This window comes from Tachypleus tridentatus, chromosome 11, assembly GCF_004210375.1.
Source record: "Tachypleus tridentatus isolate NWPU-2018 chromosome 11, ASM421037v1, whole genome shotgun sequence".
NCBI lineage: Eukaryota > Metazoa > Arthropoda > Merostomata > Xiphosura > Limulidae > Tachypleus > Tachypleus tridentatus.
In genome coordinates this window covers 81,029,336-81,051,970 of record NC_134835.1, presented here as the reverse complement: position 1 = coordinate 81,051,970, position 22,635 = coordinate 81,029,336, and the positions used below count along the sequence as shown (strand labels likewise).

At 35.4% G+C, this 22,635-nt stretch overlaps 1 long non-coding RNA gene across 10 annotated transcripts in view; it reads right to left on the bottom strand.

Moving 5' to 3' along the window:
- Nucleotides 1–22,635, bottom strand: part of LOC143232591 (uncharacterized) — an 86,746-nt gene that overhangs the window by 39,750 nt on the left and 24,361 nt on the right. The window contains exons 1-3 of one of the 10 annotated variants that reach the window (XR_013017622.1): nt 16,687–16,761; nt 15,214–15,376; nt 6,481–7,097 (exon numbers count right to left, since the gene is read on the bottom strand). The exons of 7 other annotated variants lie outside the window; for them this stretch is intronic. This is a non-coding gene — a long non-coding RNA (uncharacterized LOC143232591). Of the gene's footprint in view, nt 1–6,480; nt 7,098–15,213; nt 15,377–16,686; nt 16,762–22,635 lie in introns of those variants that run through there. 2 more of the 10 variants (XR_013017620.1, XR_013017621.1) reach the window with 2 other exon arrangements.

Below are 22,635 nucleotides of genomic sequence, written 5' to 3'. Positions count from 1 at the left end.
TGTAAAGTAAGATCTTTAGCAATTCTGCATATGTAGTCTTATCATCTTTCTACTGGTATATCAATCAAGTTTATTTCGAGTGTAGGCGTTTAGCTCATGAATAAGTGTATCCGAATATAATATGTAGAACTCGGTGTACTTGCGCAGGGTTCCCAAAAATGTTCTGTTTCGAGAGCAAATAAATAAACCCCCCATTAAAGTTCCCAAGTGTCACAGCGGTATGTCTATGAACCCACACTGCTAGAAACCGGGTTTGGGTACTCCTGGTAGGCAGAGCACAGACAGTCCGGTGTGCAGTTTTGTGTTTTACTCCAATCAAATTAAGAGTAACAAACATTATTACTTCTTACTTTTGGAGTTCATATTTGGAATGTTACAGCGATTATAAGTCTCTGGCTTGAACTCACCTTTTACTTGGAAGAAGCGTTCTGCAGTCTACATTATATTGTCCAATCAGTGATCTCCGTTCTCCGATTATGTACAACAGAACTTCTCGTTTTAGTACGTTACTAACAAACATGGTGCTTGTAAAATCATTAATGTAATAGACAATCAAACTTAAGCTGAAAAGGACACAAATATTTGTTGTGTTACCAGCTGGTTATGGTAAAAACTAACGTTTACGCAATTTATCTGACACTTATAAGCAAACAGCTAACTTTCAGTCACAGTTTTTGCACTAGCTGTTTTTAATTTAGCAGTGCAAGACTAGAAGGAAGGTAGCTTTTCATCCTCACCCACAGTTAACTCTTGGGCTACTTTTTAACCATCGAATAACTGATTGACCGTTACATTATAACGTTCCCATAACTGAAAGGGTAAGTATATTAAGTGGAACGAAGACTCATACCTATGACCCTCAGAGTGTAGGCTAAGCGCCCTAACCTTCTGGCCATGCCTGCTCATTATGGAATGTAATGAGTTGAAAAAGTCACTTGCACTTCTGATTAACGAATTATTTATAATAACACGTTGAAACGTAGATAAAGCGATCTGGTAATAACGAATGTATTTTTCTGGTTCAAACTCAGTGAAATTTATATCAACCACTATATTAACTGGCTTACCTTTGAATCTTTCGGAAAAGAAATTCAATAATTCACTGCCTACCTGAATACACTCCATGACTTTCTCCAATTTTAAAATATTTTAATGCTCTGAAATCATTGTACTTGAAAAACTAATAGTGATACTGCTAGACCTATGACTTGGGGGTCTGAGTCTCGCCTGGCCTAAAGGTTAACATCTCGATCGAAAGTTACATTATTGTAAGAAAAGTAAAAAACGCGCTCAGCGTTCTCTGTAGATATGGGTGCGTTATAAGAGAGAAGTTAAATTCAAATATTCAGTAAAGACAGACAAAGTGTTGGCGGTGGTTGCTGTTGATTAGTTACCTTCCCTGTAGTCTATCAGTTCAAAATTATGGAGAGCTAGCGCAGTTAGCCCTTGCGTGGCTTTGCGCGATTATCCGAAATAAACCGGCTTGGTTCAACTAGAACAATAGTGTTTATCGACCAGAACCTATAAAGTATAATTAAAAACAACTCAAACAAAATTATACGTTCGAAAGCATCCATAAATAACAAATATTTTATAATTCAATGTCACCTCACAAGAGTGAATTTTGCTGAGTCATTCCAAGCTAAAGATATCTGCGAATTACACGCCACCACACGAAGCCGAAGGTTATGTTTTCGACCCCTGTGTGTGTTTGTCAGCAATAATACTGGAAAGGGTTGAATGTATTATGAAAATAGTTAGAACACACTTGTATTATGACTCAACTAAGAAGTTATTAATTTTCTTATGATCAAGATCAAAGGTGAAGGCCACAGCAGATTTACAAAAATCAAACAAAATCCTTATTTCTTAACAGAGGGACCGATTTTTTACACTATTTTTGTTCTATAACTCAGTCAAAATTATTGGATTTTGATGAAACCTGGGGAGATAGTAAAAATATTTTTCCTCACTGTTTTGCGGACTCATTTCTTATTTTTTTATGAACCGAATATGATTAACGCTGCACAGCGGGATATACGTTCTACTTATAAGCCCTCTAGTTTTCCTAAAGTGCATTACACCAACATCACATATTATCACCTAATTAATACTGCAAATATAAAGCTTCCAGAGTGACAGTGTTTTATTTCCGACTGCTGCTTAGTGACAGTGCTTTTTGAAATTCACATTGAGCATTCGCAATTTAATTGCATAATCAGTTTGAGTAACACACAGCAACACTGCCATCTAGTGTTGAGATTTGTTTTGTTTGGTTCGACCATATCAACGTTATAATTGGTCGAGGAATACGAATTTAGATAAATATTAAATGGTGGTGAATAATTTGTAAAATCTTTGTGTAGTTTAACATATAATCGATAAAAAAAAACTGGACTTTCTATCAGAAACAAACTTATCTTGTGTGTTAGAACAAGTGTTGGTTGATTCAGTGTTTTATAGCACAAAGCAGGTGTTAGAACAATAACACATTAAACATTTAAAACATTAAAAAGTGGTGTTAATGCTGTGAAAAGGTCATTTCACCTCGCGCAGCAACACACATCTTTGTTTAGAATTTTGCGCAAAGCTATTTGCGCTAACCGTTACTAATTTTGATGTGAATAGACTAGAAGGAGCATCAGTAAACACCACCAGCCGCCAACTTTTGGGTTATAACATTTTAACGCCTCACAGCTGAAAGAGCAGCATATTCAGTGATGGGATTCGAACCCGCAAATGGCAAATTGAGTACCATAACCACCAGGGTGAATTTAAATCTAGTTTTACATTTAATTTAAATATTCGCGTGAACGGAATTCATGAATGAGTGATGACAATATTTGCATCATTAAATTAAGGCGTGCGACTCGTAATCTGAGGGTCGCGGGTTCGCATCCCGGTCGCGCCAAACATGCTCGCCCTCCCAGCCGTGGGGGCGTTATAATGTGACAGTCAATCCCACTATTCGTTGGTAAAAGAGTAGCCCAAGAGTTGGCGGTGGGTGGTGATGACTAGCTGCCTTCCCTCTAGTCTTACACTGCTAAATTAGGGACGGCTAGTACAGATAGCCCTCGAGCAGCTTTGTGCGAAATTCCAAAACAAACAAACCAAACAAGCATCATTAAATAATTATTATGTTATTAAACATTTTGCTTTTTATCCGGTTTTAAATCTTTATGTATAACAAATTATTCTTAGTGGACATATAACAATCTTTTCAAAAATTAGAACACAAACACAAATTTATTTGTGTCATTGATGAATATTTCTAAAGTACCGGACTTGATCACTTTCGGCGAGACCCCGTGGCTCAGCGGTATATCTGTGGGCATGAAATAATAGCCCATTGTGTAGCTTCATGCGTATTTAGAATAAAACAAATGAGTCGAACTCACCTTGGCTTTTACATTATAAATAAATTATATTTATGCGACAGGCCTACGGATTAAATAATATGCGAAAAAGTGGCTATTGTTACGACACTGACGCCACCATGTATACGCTAACTTATAAATATTACACCAATGTTTCGTTTAGAATGCAACCCCCTTTTTTTTAACACATAGTGATACATCTAGCTATGTGAAACTATCGGCTTGTCACAATATTCCATATACTACAGTCTTTGTTTTTCTGTTAGCTTAGTTAAAGATGTTAATATCATATACATGACTCTCAGATTTTTTAACTGAATAAATTGGCCACTATATATATGTTATAGCATCTGAACCAATATTATTTATGGAGAAAAAGCATTCTAATATAATATTTTTAAGTTAAAACCCTTATATATTAGGTTTTTGTTTTGTTTTTGAGCATAATCACCATATTACATTGTGATGATGTCGTTGTCAAGCAATTAGCGCGTTGATTTACCACCAAATTCAACAAGTCTGTAACAGATTTCTATATACTAGCAAATATGTCGCTCTACGAGGGTTTGTTTGTGGCAGTAGTTATTATTCATAGTATTCATACCTCATTAAAATGAAATTCGTAAAGGTAATTCTTTTTTGTCTGGGAACAGTTGTAAGGGAGAAATGTTCGAATCGTGCCGATATAAATGACAATGTTTTTATGTATTAAAAGTGGCACCCTTTATTGAAATAAATAACCTTTCTTAATAATTCCATTTTTTCAGTAGTATATTTACAGATTACATCAACAAAGACATAAACAAACCCTTATGAACAATCCCAGTGAAAGTCATTCTTGTTATGAGGAGATTACTTTTATTTAAATTAGTTCTATTACAGTGAAACGATCGTTGCACATATCGTAGTTACTCTTCTGTTTGAATTTTGAAAACCTAAAGTGTGAAATTCTTATATGGATTTATGCTTGTAGTGTCATTCAGTATATTTGAAACCAACTCCATAATTCTTAATTCTATATTTCTAACATCCTGACAGTCATTTCATGGAGTTACAGTTCTAAAGTCAGGGGTTTGACTCATCATAGTGGACAGAGAGTACATAACACATTTTGTATCTTTGCAGGACACTAACAACTTTGCATGTAATTATATCCAGCTAACTTCTCCTACAGTTTTGGAGTTAACAGGACCAAGAGGAACGCCTTTATCCATACAGCATAGCCTACTTACCAAGGAGCTACAGTAGGGAAGAGAGAAACATGCTTGTAAACCCACTCAAACGTTATAGGGTCTAAACTTAGATTTTTGAGATTTTATATCACTAAATCTAGCATCAAATGTTATGCTCCTATCCCTTCCTCCACAGGGTCCTGGGAGCCTCATATTTGCTCATACACTTTGTTCACAAGTTCACAGGAAACTTGGCTCACATGCTTTAATAATAATTGGTGTCCTAGCAGGATTTTCCTGGCAATGACCACCTTAGGATAGCTGTAAAAGTTACTGGGGATAATAGAAGATCGTTTCCAATACATTGGATTAAGTGAAAATCATTGTGGTTGGCGCCTTTGAATCCTTCTGCGGAGCACAAATATTTTATACTTATACGTTGAAATATTGTCTAGTTCTGCTAGTACGTCTAAATATTGTTTCTAGGTCGTTAGTTTTGCCAACTTAACTGGTCTCACGTCAGTCTCGGAAATCTCGGAGGAAAAAAAAAACCCGTTCAAGGCTTTCTGGACACGAATAATGAAAATACTTTCGAATGGGAATCCCCTCTAAGTATCAGTGTAATCACACTAACCATTTATGGTATTACGTAAGAAAACGATCACTAACCTTACAAGATATTTCCTTCATAACCGATACAGTAACACGAAAGTATCTTGTAGAACGTAAGTATTATCTATTATTAATACGATGTATTTTTTAATGTTCTTTATATTATAAGTCTAATTTATTAAAGTTCACTTGTTATTTACTGTTTTAATTATATTTACCAGTAACGAAGTTAAATATTCGCACTCAGAAGTATTGTATGAAGGCTTGAGTGAGAGGCCCAGCTGTGAGGTCATTGTCAGTTATTAAACATAAAAAGTGGTTCAGCAGATGGCATCAAGATGATCATGTGGAAGATAACGAATGATGGTAAAAGCGAGATATGGGCACCTGAATATTTCGTTCTTATAAATTGATGTTATTGAAACTAAAATCTACTTGTGTTAGCATTTTACAATAAAATAAAGCTTATCAAATTAGGCCTCCTAATTATATGCCAATTATTTAAAGATAAACGTGTAACTATTGAAACAGGACATGTAACTAAGCAGCCACTGAATGATGAATCCATAACTAATTAAATACATATGTCACTACCAATTTTGTTTTTAAGGATGAACTTGCCTATATAAATACAATAGTACGTGTGTTTCTCGTCCGTGTAACTACTTCGCAGGGTGTGAATGGAAATTCACTAAAATTTGTATGGATGTTCATTAGGTCCATATGAGAGTACAAAAAAAAAGCATTTTATTTTTGTGTTTTGCGGGTTTTTTGGGGAGCGTTTTTCGTTTTTACCATTACTTCGTCTCCTGTTGACGGATCTTCACCAAATTTGGCATGAATGTTTTTGGGTTTATGCAGATACATTGAAATTTGTGGTTTCACATTTTGTGTTTTGCAGTTTTTACGGAGGTTGTGCGTTTTTATACAATTACGTATAAGAGAAACAAGTTTTCATGTTCCGAGATTATCTGTCATTAATCTATGTAATACTCCAACTAGTAAGTAATGAAACAGGACAGTTAAGTAAGAAACCATTGAGAGATTAATCTACAACTAATAAAACATAATATGTAAGTAAGAAACTATTGAAGGATTAACCTATAACTAATGAAACAAAACATGTAAGTAAGAAACCATTGAGGGATTAACCTATAACTAATAAAACAGGGCAGGTCAGTAAAAAAAACATTGAAGGATTAACTTATAACTAATGAAACAAAACATGTAAATAAAAAAACCATTGAAGAATTAACCTGCTAATAAAACAGAACAATTTCATAGATGATATAAGTTTATTAATTGGAAGTTTTTTTAATTAAGAACATTTCTTTCAAAAGAATACCATTTTTGTTGCCGCTTCTTGACACAAGTTAAAATGGACATTCTTTTATATGCTACAACTACGCATGACATGTTCTTTTATACTAGACTTATTTTTACTTAATAGATTTGAGTGTTCTTGTACTCTAATTTCTAGTCATCCATCTATATACCTAACATCACATCTTGGACAAATAAACTCAAACTCAAAACAACATTAAATTTTCTTTTGTGCGTGTGTGTGCAGAAACCATGTAGTTAGGCTTAAAAATCAATATCTTTTTCGGTTTGAAAATAAGTCTAAAGTCTGTTTGAAAGTATACTCTACTAAAGAGCGTATGTAAGTTTTTTGTTGGCAAACAAACCACGGGTTTTCCAGTAAGTAGGTCTGTTTGTTTGAAGTTAAGCACAAAACTACACAATGGGTTATCTGTGCTCTGTCCACCACGGATATCGAAATTTGGTTTTAGTGTTGTAAGTCCACAGACATACAGTTATGCCACTGGTGTGCCCATTGAACAGGAGTATTACTGACTCTGTTAATTCACATATATTTATGGTATATGATTTCAATATCCCAACTCCTGAATATACTCTGATGATCTTCTCTATCCTGTAAATTAGAAGACTGTTTCACATTCTTTACTTCTTCATGAAAATATTCATAAGTACTTATTATTTTGTAAGCTCGATGGACTAATTTTTTCACAATAATATTTTGTACTTACGTGCAATAAAGCTATCAAACTTGAGACATTATCTTGTGAAAGTCTGTTGTTAGAGCCTTCACTGTCTAACATTCCCTTGTTGTTATTGTTTGTTTGTTTTTTGAATTTCACGAAAATTTACACGAGGGCTATCTGCACTAGCCTTCCCTAATTTAGCAGTGTAAGACTAGAGGGAAGACAACTAGTCATCACCATCCACAGCCAGCTCTTAGGGTACTCTTGTACCAGTGAATAGTGAAATTGACCGTCACATTTTAACGCCCCCACGGCTGAATGGGCGACCATGTTTGGTGTGACTGGGATTCGAACCCGCGGATTACGAATGGAGTGCTTCAACCACCTGGCAATGCCAAACCCATTTTTTGTAAAAGGCTGAAAATATTCAAGAAAGCAAACTGTCCTGAATCTTATATTTCACCGAAATGATTTTAATGTTCCACTTCATTAAATACGACAAAAGTTTTATTCACATACATTCGGCAGTATACAAGATTGAGAATTTTCAGACACTCCTTTAATCATTGTTTTTCATGACAGCGCAAAAATAGATTAGCTCATGATGGAGCTAATTCGGAATTCATCGTAGCTCCAATAGTTGGAGCATAAATATTAACAACAAAAATAAAATGTTATTTCTTTTTGGCAATTTCCAGTAATTGTTGAAAAAAAAAGGTTAAAAACACTCTCATCATATTATTTTCATAAATCAGATTTGTTATCATTTGTAATGTCTCCTTTAGTGTATACATTTCTACAAATTCTATGTCCCGCTCTTTATGGGAAATTACAATGGTGTCTTTTGCGATATAGTTGTTATGAGTGGTTTCGGTACCCCTGGTTGGCAGATCACCTTTATGTAGCTTTTGTGCTTAATAAAAACAACAACAACATCGTCATGCATAAATAAACTGATCCAAAAATTGCATTAACAAACTTATATCTTACTCGAGTGATCTACACCCTTGTGCAAATTAATTGAATCAAGATGCAAAATAACGATTTTTTCAATTTTTTGCGTTTTATTTCTGAGAATCCAAAAATTACTCACAAATTAATACATGATATGACCGCCTTTATTTTTCAGAAGATCATTAATCCGCTTTGGCATCGAGTCCACGAGTTGACTGCAGTCTTTACTAATTTTTGGATCGCAGTACCACATCTCAATTATAACCTCAATTAGCTTACCTTTCGTAGTACAGTCTTTTCCCCGAAGTCTTTCTTTACAAATCGCCCAAAGATTTTCAATAGGATTTAAGTCCGGAGAGTTTCCAGGCCAATCCAGCACCTTTATTCGCGTTGTAGTCATAAAATTCTTCACAAGTTTCGATGTGTGGCACGGAGCCAGATCTTGAAGAAAAATGCCAGATACATCTGGAAATCTCTTTTTCAATTCTTGACCGACTCTTCTCTGCAAAACTTTGATGTACTGTGGTCCTTGCATTATACCTTCTACGACATGTAAGCCTCCGACGCCATAGTAGCTGAAAAATTCCCAAAACATTTCTTCAAGGGATGTTTTACGAACTGATTGATGTGAGATTCTCGAAGTTTCTCACCTGGAGATCTGCGAACATGCAGACTTCTTTGACTCTGTACGAAGAAATTAGTCTCGTCACTGAATAACACCTTCCTCCATTGTTCTTGCGTCCAGTTCTTGTATTTGAGACCCCATTGATACCGTTTTTCCTTCATTGAGTTGGTAAGAAGTTGTTTTTTGACTGGTCTTTTTGCCCTTCTAACGCATTTCGAATGACGTAATATTCCTCAAACTTTCGTCATATATCCCAAAAATAGATCGACCGTACTGCAAAACACAGCTAATAACGCCGTCTGTGTGAAAAAAATGACTATTAAAGGAAATCAGCGGGTCCAGCGAGCCTACACCGGCCGCCATGCTGAAAATATTGTAAAATGACCATTTGTTTCAATTAATTTGCACAAGGGTGTAAGTGGAAACATTACGAAACTCTGAACTACCTGATAATATACTGGAACGGAATCCAAAAGGCTTTATCTTAGCATATTCATCTTTTATCAAAATATTACCTTTCTTTTTTAATTTCAGAAAAAACTTTTAAATTTGTTTTTTTATGCTTTTGGTACGATCACTTTTGGGTTTGTTTATTTTCTATTTACTACTGTTATTAAAATACATAGTATTTTTGGAAGGTTATCAGAATTATTTAGGACTACAAAACCATTTCCTTTTCACGTTTCATTAACTCGGTGTTGTCATTTTTACTTAATTTTCTAACGTTTGATCAGCGAAGAACGAAGAATGCAAAGGAAGCTTGTTGCGTGCTAAATAAATTGTATCTTCATCAACTCGAAATTGATTCGCTAATCGCGAACCATCGAAAAATATCAAGAAATTCTATATCAGATAGAAGACTCAATATTATTTGTAAGTTTGTGAAACTTTTGTACATAAATCATTATTTGTAATATCAGTTATTGTAAATTGTATTGTTGTTTATATATTAAAATATATCTGTATTAAGAAAGGAAGCTGTGTTTATCAATCTTGTTCGTAAGTTTCGTAAATTGGATACACATCAACATTTATTTAAATTATAAATATAAATTACAATTTGATTCAGTTTAAGACTATTTGAAGTTGTAAAACGTAACATGCCTCATAAATAAATAGAAACGTTATATACCTCTGTCGCTATGTAGTAGGGATGGCATAATCATTTTCTTTGATTAAAAGAGGTGCTAAATAGAAATGAAGAAAAATAACAGGTATGTTATACTAAGGTTGCGTTTCTCAAATAAATATATTTGTGTAACAGTATTTCAAGCCAATAGTTAGTTCTTCTGTAAATATTTATTGTCGTTTTCACCAACAGTACTGGTTATTCTATTTAGTATAGTGAATGTCATTACTCTTTATTATTTTCATACTGTAATTATAAAGCGTTTTTTTTATTGTTAGCTAAATATATTTAGAACCGACTTAAATCTTCTAAGCCGATCTCTTTAGGTATTATTAAAATTATGGCTCAAAATATCGTTAACAGCGATGGTACATTAACTGATGAAACAATGCATCTTAATGTTTACAAGTAAAAGTCTACGTAACAATATACCAAATTCTCTATACCGATTGACAGGACGATGTTTAATTTCACTCTAAATACATAGTTTCTCTGACTGGAAGTTAATATTAACACTTTGAACTTGGCCTGGTTGATTACTTCGTTCAAAGTATCAAATTCTACAGAAACATTGAAAACATTGCTCCAGTTCGAGTAGCTCTACATTCAAACGTTCTGTGAGAGGTGACGAGCTACCTAGACTCAGTTGGCTCGGCATGGCCAGGTGGTTAAGACGCTCGACTTAAAATCTGAGGGTTACGGGTTTGAATCCCCGTCGCACCAAACGTGCTTGCTCTTTCAGCCGTGGGAATATTATAACGTGACGGTCAATCTCACTATTCGTTGGTAAAAGAGTGGGCCAAGCGTTGGCGGTGGGTGGTGATGACTAGCTGCCTTTCCTTTAGCCTAACGCTCCTAAATTAGAGACGACTAGCGCAGATAGCCTTCGTGTAGCTTTGCGCGAAATTCAAAAGAACCCAAGCCTAGACTTGGCACCAGTTGTTGCTTGCTTCTACAATGCTTTAGTAATTGTTTCAAGTCTGTTCTTGTCATTCTATTAAACACTGGAAGACTTGCTGGTTCGTATCATTGACATAATTATGGCTTGAAAAGCACCTACTACAAACTTCTCTCCTACTCTCAGAGTCCCCCGCTGATACAGCGATAAGTCTAAGGATTTACAACGTTAAAATCAGGGGTTCGATTCTCTTCGGGGGACTCACCAGATAGCCCGATGTGGCTTTGGCATAAGAAAAATCCTACTCTCAGTATATGGGAGGCTTATTTCCATCCAAGTGTCTACACACTCACACACGTAGGTATAATGACAAATACAGCTTCTTCGAGAAAACTGTAAAGTAGAACATCACATATGTTAGGACGCACATCAGCAATATCACAGTTTGAATCAATCTCAGCTGCTAGAGACAACCTTGGAGTATCATCAATATGCTTTTTCAGATGACATTATTACTGAATACCCAGTGATCCACTGGATTATTGGATAGATATTAATTACTATTCCTGATGACATTGTGACACTTATTAGATATTAACAGATATTAATTGCTACTTTTGATGGCACTTACAGCTAAGTTACACCAACTGTTCACGCCTTGTTACTCTCTTTGGTTATGGGTGACTCAAACTAGTGCTTGAAAATGCCTGGGCTAGCTAGTCCAGTAAAGACCCTCGAGTGAGGATTAGAACATTCAAGATGTTTGCTACTACCATGACATATCTTTTTCCACCATATGCTTTTGCCGGCGAACTTATCTAATAAACGTCGTGTAGCTGCAGATGAGTTTCCACTAGCCATCTAGTAACCCCTCAATCATGAGAAAAGGTTGAAAATTCGTAAATGGCTCTTGTCATCGTCACATAAATTCTTGGCCCAACAGTTTTTTTTTCGATAACATGTAACATTCTGATCATGTTTTCTTCTCAACAACAGCTTCATCCTTTCCATTCTAAGTTCAATAGGGCTTCAGAAAGTTTTGTGAAATTTATAGCAATAGAAAATGCAACAGAAAAAGAGGTACATTTCAAATATCTGCTACTTCTAAGAGGAGATCTAATCACCCCTACATAGCATTAAGAGAGGATTCTAAATAAGACCTAAAAATCTCACTTTTAATTCAGCATGGAACCCTAGAGCAGTATCCAACATTTTTTCAATTACCTAAATCAATAATCATTACAAATAGCATATTCAAGAAAAATAAACCCATAAATAATTCCGTCTGGAATGAGCATGACCACACTTCAAGAAGGTATAACACTGATACAAGCCAAGAAAGTCTAAGTCTCTTAAACGGACCTTGTAGTGTGTAATTTTTATGTATATTTGTGAACTTTATAGTTTCGTTTAATCAGGAAAAACGTACGAACAAAAAAAACTGTGTATTTTATTGACGACAAAAATGTTACAATACTGCAGTCTACATTATAGTATGAAAAAGAAGTATTAAAACCACAGTATTTCATGAGAGATGACAAGTGACATCTAGCTGTTACAATACGATGAATTTGTAACCTCATCACAGAAGCTTTATCCAGCTTCTCTCTTTCTGTCCTTTTCATCAAAGCATTTCCGATCTCCAACATATTTTGGAATAAGAAATAATTTTTCGTGTTTATTTTTTATCAACGTAAGTTTTAGTCAGAAATATTAAAGGTCAGCACACTTTCTTTCTTTACTTTAAACGTTCTAGATGACCAAAGCAATCATCTGAGTTCATGTTTTTTTTGGAGCCACGTTTAAGCACTTGCCTTTGCTCTTAGAGATTATCTACTATCACGTCTTCCGGTAACTCAGTGGAAATCTGAGGACTTATAACACAAAAAGTAAAGTGTTTGTGAGCTTTGGGAGGTACATATTAGTCATATTTGTATGTTTCAATAAAGTGTTTGTGAGCTTCGAGAGGTACATTAGTCACATTTATATGTTTCAATAAAGTTTTTGTAAGTTTCAGAGGGTACATGTTAGACGATGGTCAATGAATGATAATTTTTTTGTCTTCATAATCCATGACAGTAGTACAATACACCTTATATAATTTAAAATATTCATTATTTTCCCGGAAGGGGGCCAAAAGCTGCCCGCACGTATCACCTGTTTTAACCATTCCCACAACTCTACAGTAGTGTGTTGTTTGTCAGTTGGTCAGTATATACTAAAGAGACATCACATAAGAGATGCTTAACATTCCAATTTTTACTGTCTTTCCGCAAAACTTGTGCATGCCATGAATCACTCTGTAGGCTACAACACAGCATAACATGTTAATTTCAAAAGCAAGAAATAAAAATATTTGTTACTCTTAATTGTGGTTTTATGTACTCCTGAAACAAAACACTTTTGGAGACTTTGCGAAAGTACATCTGGTATTTAGAAATACAACTATTTTCCTTGTATGAGGAAAGTCGTAGTTAACACAAGCATGTATTTCGCATAAGTATTTAAACGAATTGTCTGTTAGACAGACAGAAAGCTGGAATCATTTAAGAAATTTTCAACTATAGATAACGTATTAACTCAACTGGTTTCAAAATTGTTCTGTGTGTTTTCTTATAGTAAAAGTACAGTAGTGTTTGTTATGAAATAAAAATATTACGGCAGAACTGTCCTTCTTTTACGTATGGGTAGAATTCTTTACAGAAAGTGTCTGTGACTGGTTGGCGATAAAGTTCAACAACAAATATACAGCAACACAGTTCACTTGTCAAACGTATATACAAATATTTGTTACACTGTTGGTTATCGCGGTTGTATCCAGAGTCTTAAATAGTTGTCTCTTTTTTAGTTAAAGTCCACATAGACTGTATATTGTAATAATTTGTCTTAACAAACTGTATTCTAAAGTAATTGGACCAGCCTATGAGGATTTTGAAAAAAAGACAGTTACTCAAAGCTTCAGATACAACTGTGATAATCAGCAGTATAACGAACATTTGTATAAATGTTCGACTTGTTTTATGATATTAATTTAAAACAAGTGAACTGCATTGCCACTTGTTTATTGTTGGAATTTATCGCTAACGAATTACAGACACCTTCTGTAAAGAATCCGGCTCACACAAAAAACTTCACATTATACAGAATGTACAAAATCCCCCAATAGCGATAGTCGTAATGTCTATCAGATATTAATTTTTGGTTACTTCAAGAGCACTACATCTCTGATCACTCATTCTCTCGAAAATATGTTTATGTGTGTAATGTAGACAGAGTTATTTGAACTTACTACTAATTCTGTGTGTAAAAACCTATTTAATGAATCTGAAAGTTTAAGTGTTTCAAAGAACACGAAACTCTGTGGAATCACACAACGTGTTTTATTATCGTATTCATTAAATGTTTCCCTGCTATCGAATAGTGGGATTGACAGTCCCATTTTAACGCCCTCACGGCTGAAAGGGTGAGCATGTTTGGTGCAACGGGTGTGTAGAGCGCTCAACTCGTAATCTGATGTGTCACGGGTTCGAATCCTCGTCCTACAAAAAATATGCTCGTCGTTTAAGCCGTGAGGCGTTTAAGCATTATGGTCAATCTCATTATTTGTTGATTAAAGAATAGCCGAAGAGTTGGTGGGGGTTGGTGATGACTGTATGTCTTTCCTCTTGCTTATCACCCCTAAATTAGGGCCTGCTGGCACAGATAACCCTTCCGTTTTTTCTAAAAATCCCAATACGATAAGTCTAAACCTTTATAAGTATGTACTGAACATTTATATGTCTTTAATGACATTACCAGAATGCGTTCGTAATTTTTTTTTCTAAAAGAACAAAATCACTGATTAAAGTACACATTGCTTCTGAAGAATGTTCTAAACGCTAGTTGTAATTTGTCTATTTCAGCTTATTTTTGTTTTTACAGGAAAACAGAAAAAAAAATAATGTAACTGGCATAGTTTTCCGTGTTTTTGACCTGTGACGTAGTCAACCTGTTTGAAATAACTACCCATTCTAACGCGTGAATATACAGCACTTATATCTTTGCAAGGTTAAAATAAAAAAACAACCAAAGAAACAGAGCGGGTCATACGCTTATACAAGCTCTTGTTTCTAAACCACATCTAACCTGATTATATCTCTCACCAGACTTTCCCATAGCCAAAACTGGCTTACATCCCCACCTCTTGCTGTTCCACAACCTTATAAGGATGTATACATTAGAGCCAAAATAAATCACCATGTTATTACTTTCACACGCACGCACGTATGCAGCGGGGGTGTCGGCTGATTTTTTTGTTTAATTTGTCAAAAACAGAACAGGGGATTCGACCAAAATATTTATTAAGAAAGAATTCTGAATTTACAAAAAAGAAATAAAGATACTGGACACAATAGACTGAAATAATCTTCATTCAAACTCAAACACTGTGTATTTACTTACTTGATATTACAGGCAGTCACTTTTGCTGGAACTATGCTACTTTCCGTCCATGATGTCTTAGTTGGAGTTTACTTCGGACTGATTAAACTTGATGTTATTTAGTTGAATCGATAATTTCAGGCTTACCCAGAAAAACTAGCGACGCTTATGTGATTGGTCTTTTCTATTAAAAATTAAAGAGGTTATAACTTCAAAATATCACCTGATCTACTATTGGAGGAAACATCTGTATACCCCCATCCACACATACACACACACCGGTAAGCCATATATTATCTCTGGGGGACCATACAGATTGTTTGTTTGTTTTGAATTTTCGCGCAAAGCTACACGCTGGCTATCTGCGCTAGTCATCCCTAATATAGCAGTGTAAGACTAGAGAGAAGGCAGCTAGTCATCACCATCCACCGCCAACTCTTGGGTTACTCTTTTACAAACCAATAGGGTGACTGACCGTAACATTAATACGCCCCTAACATATTAAATGGGTGAGCATGTTGGCAGGGATTCGACCAACTCTGGTCCGGCATAGACTGGTAGTTAGGGTACCAGACTCGTAATACAAGAGTCGTGGGTCCGAATCCTCGTCTTGTAATGTAGAAAAATACGTTTATATAGTTATAGCACAACTGCTTATGGTATTTAACATCTTTTGCATAGTCGATGTTTTACTGGTGAAGCATTAGTTGCTTTTTTGTTGTTGTTTTTAATAGTCGCTTGCAATGGCTTCTGCTGACACTTTGTAAGTAGAATACCAAAACCATATTACTACTATCAGATTTTGTAGGCTGGATTCTTTACAGCAGGTGTCTGTGATATGTTGGTGATAGATTTCAACAATATACAAACAGCAACACATTTTTTAAAAAATATTACATTAGCTAATGCTATAGGGGCTTGAGGCATGCAATTAATTCAAGCCAGGAGATGCTAATGCTTCATCAGAAGAATGTACACCATGTATAAAATCTAAATACTATAAGCATTTTCACTATTATTATGTAAACATAATTTATTTACATGACAAAAATATGGGGTTCTGTTGACTCCCTCCTACGTACGTGCGTGCTATATGCTCTTTATCACTAAACTCACAATGACGCAGTCTAGACATAAATAATAATGTTTCGACATTTATTTATACCACAAAAGACGTCTAGATCATTGCACGCAATACTAAATATTCTGATACAATAGTACTCAATTAAAGCAACGAGAAAGATTCAGAAAGTTCTAGTAACTGAACACAACAATATAAGAATCGCTAACTTACAATAATTGAACGTAAACGCAATGGGTTGTCTAAAAATACTGGATTCATTTTGTGTTTAACAGATTTACAATGTTTCCTATATCATTTTAAAAAAGCTTTTATAAATTTGTAAGGTCTGAGCCAAAACATTGTTTTTCTAACAAAAAAAAAAAGTTTAAAAGAACTAACTTCATTAAGAGGGAACGTAGATGATTACTCACATCATATCTTCAAGCGCAGCAGTAATACATGTGTAATATCAATGTTAACAAACAACGAGTTAGTCAATGACTAGCCCAACGTGTAAATGTGGGATATAGTTCCATGGAAACTTACTTTAAGAAAACAGGAAACCTTACTTTATCAGTAATCTTTCTTCCACATTTGATGCACATGTAATGCAAGCAGCGTTAGTTCAGAAACTTATGCCATCAAAAGTCACATAAGAGTTTTCTGTCTCTGAGATCAGACAGATTATACATTTTTATAAGAAAGATTTGCTAGATACTGAAATTTCTGATGAAGAACTTCATCGATGGAAGACAAAATGACTTTCTATACTTCCCTAGAACAAACCCTAGATACTGGTGCCTTAGTGTATCATTGTACCAGAATATCTGTTTCACTGAAACTTTTTGACACAAAACAACTGAGTTCATGTTCATGTAAACGTTCACCATCTTCTTTCTTCTGAGGTCATACAAACCGAAGAAAGACCGGGTGTTCTAGCTTTAATAACTAATTCTTATGACGCTACAAATCAACACAGAAACTGTATGTAAGTCATTTATGGAAAAGCACCCCAAAAGAATGGTGTACATTAACATATTATTTGAGTCGTGCATACATGTACGAATATGACAACTAATGATTGAAATACATGACATACTATAGTTGTACATTTGTTTGTTTGTTTTGGAATTTCGCACAAAGCTACTCGAGGGCTATCTGTGCTAGCCGTCCCTAATTTAGCAGTGTAAGACTAGAGGGAAGGCAGCTAGTCATCACCACCCAACGCCAACTCTTGGGCTACTCTTTTACCAACGAATAGTGGGATTGACCGTCACATTATAACGCCCCCACGGCTGAAAGGGGCGAGCATGTTTGGCGCGACAGGGATGCGAACCCGCGACCCTCAGATTACGAGTCGCACGCCTTAACACGCTTGACCATGCCGGGCCCAATATAGTTGTACAGAGATATTTAAGTTAGCAATATAATTTAATAATTAATAACTACACAGCATGTATATAGTGCACTACTATAATAAAACATACATATTTATGCTAATGTAAGTCTGGCTTCCCATGCAGTGTTATAACCGAATTATAATTTATTGACCTTTCATTGGAAGTTTGTGAATTATAGGCTAACAGCCAAACAATTAATTTATATTTCATGCAAAATCTCCCAGATTTAATATCACAGTACCTATGCTTTAAAAAAATTTCTGGTTAAGGAACAGAGTTCTCGTGGTATTAGTATGCTCTGCACAATGATTGTGCTTCGCAAAGCATATGTTGGCTTTTGATACAAAAGTTGACATATATTCAAATCTCTCGCTCCACAAATGTTTCAAACTTCATATTGTTCGAAAGTGAAGTGGACACCTTCGATACCTCTTAAAAACGTCCCCCTTCCTGGTACAGCTGTAAGTCTACGGACTTGCAATGCTAAAATTAGGGGTTCGATTCCCCTAGGTGGTCTCAATAGGTATCCCTATGTGGCTTTGGTAAAAAAAACAAAATACATACATACACATACCTCTTGAAAAGCAGTTAGTTAAATTACACACTTGATGTATTTCGTTTGTTCTCAATGCATCACCTATTAATTTCTATCCAATCATTTGATATCTTAATCTACATGTTTCTTACAGAATATCTTTCCATCTACATAAATTCTGCCCTGATAATTCGTCATTCTTGTTTAATATGTTATTATTTTTCTAAAATTTAATTATTTCTAATCATTTACGAATGTTTATAGTATTGTCACATTTGATTTAAGATAATAACATCCCCTCCATCACTGGATTATGTTTTGAGTTATACCAATATCTCGTTTATGTTCATTCACTCTGTTTTTTAGGTTTCTTTTAGTCTGACCTACGAGTATGTATATTACTCATATTCAGACATTAATTTCTAAATACAGGTAAACATCGATATAAAACGCATCGATAAAGCGCGATAATCAGTTGGGCGCGATGGGGTCTTAGGCCCCAAATTTTTTCGGGTTTCTACAGAGGCCGCCGCTTAATATTACCACTGCTTAATGTAATCAGCCGGTTAATGTGATCAAAAATCAAAAACTTCAATCTTTTGGTATGGTTTTCACGTCGCATATTGTGATCAAACCCCGGCCTGCATGTAATAATTCCTGGCGCTGTCAACTGCAGTAAAGTACATAATCTGCCAGTCATAGGATAGCTCTCAGTGCGTAGGCAAGAAGTATCAAAACTTTATTTTCATTAAAACCACAAGTCATCCTTGATCGACCGATGGATGACGAAGGATGAGTCATATACACTCATACACCAGTGACAGTGGCATGAAGTGCTGCAAACGATAGCGTCAATGTTGAAACCATATAAATTTCTAAGAAACAGCTCGCTCCCCAGAAGCTTTCAGACGAAATAGTTTCTTGGAAATCTGTGACGTCAGCTATTCCATTTTATTCTAATATCGCCGAATAACTGAAAGGTCTTGTAACACCAGCTCGTAGGCAGAATTTCGTCGACCGAATCAATTTTGTCGTGAGTGAATGGGATAGTGACCATCCGGTGGCGAGAGACTGCGATTTTCATATTTTTTCAACATACAGCGTATTTATACCCATGGAGAAGAGAGGCACCAAAAGGAATGCTTACACAGTACAAGAGAAGATACAGATTGTGCAGCGAATCCGGAACGGGGAAGCAAGTACCAAGATTATGAAAGAAATAGGAGTTCCAGAGTCTACACTTCGAGGTTGGCTAAAGAATGAAGATCAACTGAGAGAATTCTGCAACCAGGTAGACAGAATGACAGGACTACAGAGGAAGAAAGCCAAGACAGCAGCAGACCCAGCAGTGGACATGGAAGTTTATGATTGGTTTGTGAGACTTCGAGCAGACAACATTCCCATCTCAGGACCCATGGTCCTTGCAAAGGCAGAGAAGACCTACCAGCAACTATACCAGAAAGAAGATTGGCAGCCCACCCATGGATGGCTACAGAGATTCAAGGAGCGGCACGGCATCAACCAGATCAAGAAAGGACTCAAAGAAGCAGCACCAGAACCACAACCAGAACCAATAGAAGAAAAAGATGACATTTTCCATGGATTTACAGCAGAAGAAGTAGCAGAGGCAGAAAGAAAGTTTGTAGACTACCAGGATGGACTCCCCTTGACAACCCTTGTGAAGCAGTGGGCCGAGATTGACGAAGTAGCACCAGTTACCCAGCCACCCCTCACAGATGAAGAGATCCAGAAAGCAATAGAGAACCCAGCGGCAGCACCCACAGATTTTACCACTCCAGATGAAAAAAAAGAAGATGACCCCATTCCAGAAGAACTCAGGAATTGCATCACCTCAACTCAGGCAGTACAGTACACAGAACAACTTCTATATTGGGCAGAACACCACAATCTAGGAATTTGCAAGATACTACAGATCCAGGACCTAATGAGAACTGCGAAGAGGATGCGGAACCAAGGAGGAAGACAACAGACACTTTTGGAGGCTTTTGAAAGAAAGAAGACTACTGAGTAACTATAAATTTGTGCATTTCAACTTGTTTTATGTGCTTACTATATTTTATTGTTATTAAATTTTTTGAAAAATCTGTTTTTGTTTCAGTACTGAATTCGTATTTTAAACTTTGCCATGACATTTTTTTATCTGGTAATTATTTGACTTCAGTTTGTACTTAGATTTTAATAATTAGTAAATAAATTATCAAAATTAATTACTATATGTATTAACTTTTAAAATTGAACTAATTTTAATCAGCGTCTAATCGTAAAAACGATCACATGATTGCTCTGACGGAACTACTTTTAGAATATCAGCCCCCATCAAAGTAATGAATTCGATAAATTTCTTTAGAATTCTGCTTTTTACATTTAATTTCAGTCTTAAAACTGAGTTTAATAAATAAAAATAAATAAAAAAATGCTATATCATTGGTGTAAGTAGTTTTGTTTGTTTTTCTTTATTTCACTACAAAACGCGTAAATTTTGCATTATCGCTCACCCCGATGGTCAAAAAAATATATAATCAAATCGGTATAAGGCGCAATCAGATACAACGCGGTCGAATTTTTTGGACCCCAACTAGCGCCTTATATCGATGTTTGACTGTACCATGTTTTTCTTTTTCCTGTAATATTCACTTTATCTTCAGTTTTACTTAACAATAATCTTAATTATGGGTTTATATGGAGAGTAAAACATTATTTATTAAAATATTATGCGCGGCATGGCCAGGTGGGTCAAGGCGTTTGACTCGTAATCTGAGGATCGTGGGTTCTAATCCCCGTCGCACCAAACATGCTCGCTCTTTCAGCCGTGGTAGAGTTATAAGTTACGGCCAATCCCACTATTCGTTGGTAAAAGAGTAGCCCAAGAGTTGGCAGTGGAAAACAGCTAGTCAATGTTACCCTCCGCCAACTCTTGGGCTAGTCTTTTACCAACAAATATTGGGACTGATCGTCACTCAAACAGCTATTAATAAGGAAGAACTGGAGGCCTAGGATGAACCAGACACCCACCAAACTATGAGATGACTTGTCGAAAATGTCAGTGTTTTTTATTCAATAGTTTCTTGACATCTTGAAACAATTAGTAAGGTGAAAAAGCTCGATAAATGGGTACCTCACGAATTGACTTAAAACATCAAACGAGTTAAAAATTGTTTCTCGCTACTTACTCGCAACAAAAACGACTCGTTTCTTAATAGAATGAACACCTATGATGGAATACGGATTCTTTACGACAGTCAATGACGATTCGAACAGGGGCTTGATTATGAAAAAGCACCAAAACATATGCCAAAACCAGTTCTTTACTCTAAGAAGCTTATGGTCATTGTTTGGTGGTCGTCAATCCACTATTCATTCTCAAACCAAGGAGAAACAATCACAGCAAAGAAATGTTGTTGTGAACCTGAAATTACGCATCAAAAGTTGTCACAAAAACATCCATCAGTAGCCAATCACAATGGATCCACACTAGTTTATGACAATGCTCGACCCCATGTCTCACGCGTTACTGTCTAAAAAATAAACGAACTTTATTGTGAAACTTTACCTCATCTATCATATTCACGAGATCTTTCCCCAACAGATTATCACTTTATTAAACATTTGGCCATTTTTAAGTGAAAAACGTGAGTAAATCAAAGATCAATTGAAAGTGCCTTCTAAGGCTTCATTGCATTAAAAGGTGTCCAGTCCTTTAAAGATGGTTTTTATAAACTTACAGCTGTTTACAGAAGAGTATTGAGTCTAAAGGAACTTATTTTGATAAAATAAGTTAAACAACAAAAATATTTACTTGTTTCACACTTTCTTTTAAAGATCCGACATTTCGCATGCAACAGCCTGATAAAAGTTTCTTTAGAATTATTTTAAATCGGAAGTCTCAATTTTCCTTTCCCAGCAGAGAAGTAGCTAAGGGGACCTATCCCTCCGAAAATCTAGGTATATTGATAACATACTGTTTTTCAGCTTTTATTTTTAATAAACTCGTTTTGTATTACTTAATAAAAATAAAACTTCTGTAAACAGGATTACATTTGATTTGATTTGTTTTGTTGACTATTTTATTCAAAATGTAGATCAATTTCATCCCACCTGAGTGGAAACCAGGCAACGCTACTGTTCCACAGCAGCTCAGCGGTAACTTTGAGAGCTCATACTGCTAAAAACTGGTGTTCAACATTCATAATAAGCACAGCATAGATAACTCATTGTACAGTTTTGTGCTTAACAACAAACAAAAAAACCTATTTTATTTCTGATTTCATTTCCAAAATTTTCCTTTTCACTTGTTCAAATCATCAAAGAACTAAATATTTTTTCAGCAGCCCTGACATCATTTTCAAAATCACTAAGTATCTTTTCACTTGTTTTCCTGTATTTACCCCATAATCTAGGCAGGTCTTTTTTAGTTACTGAAAACT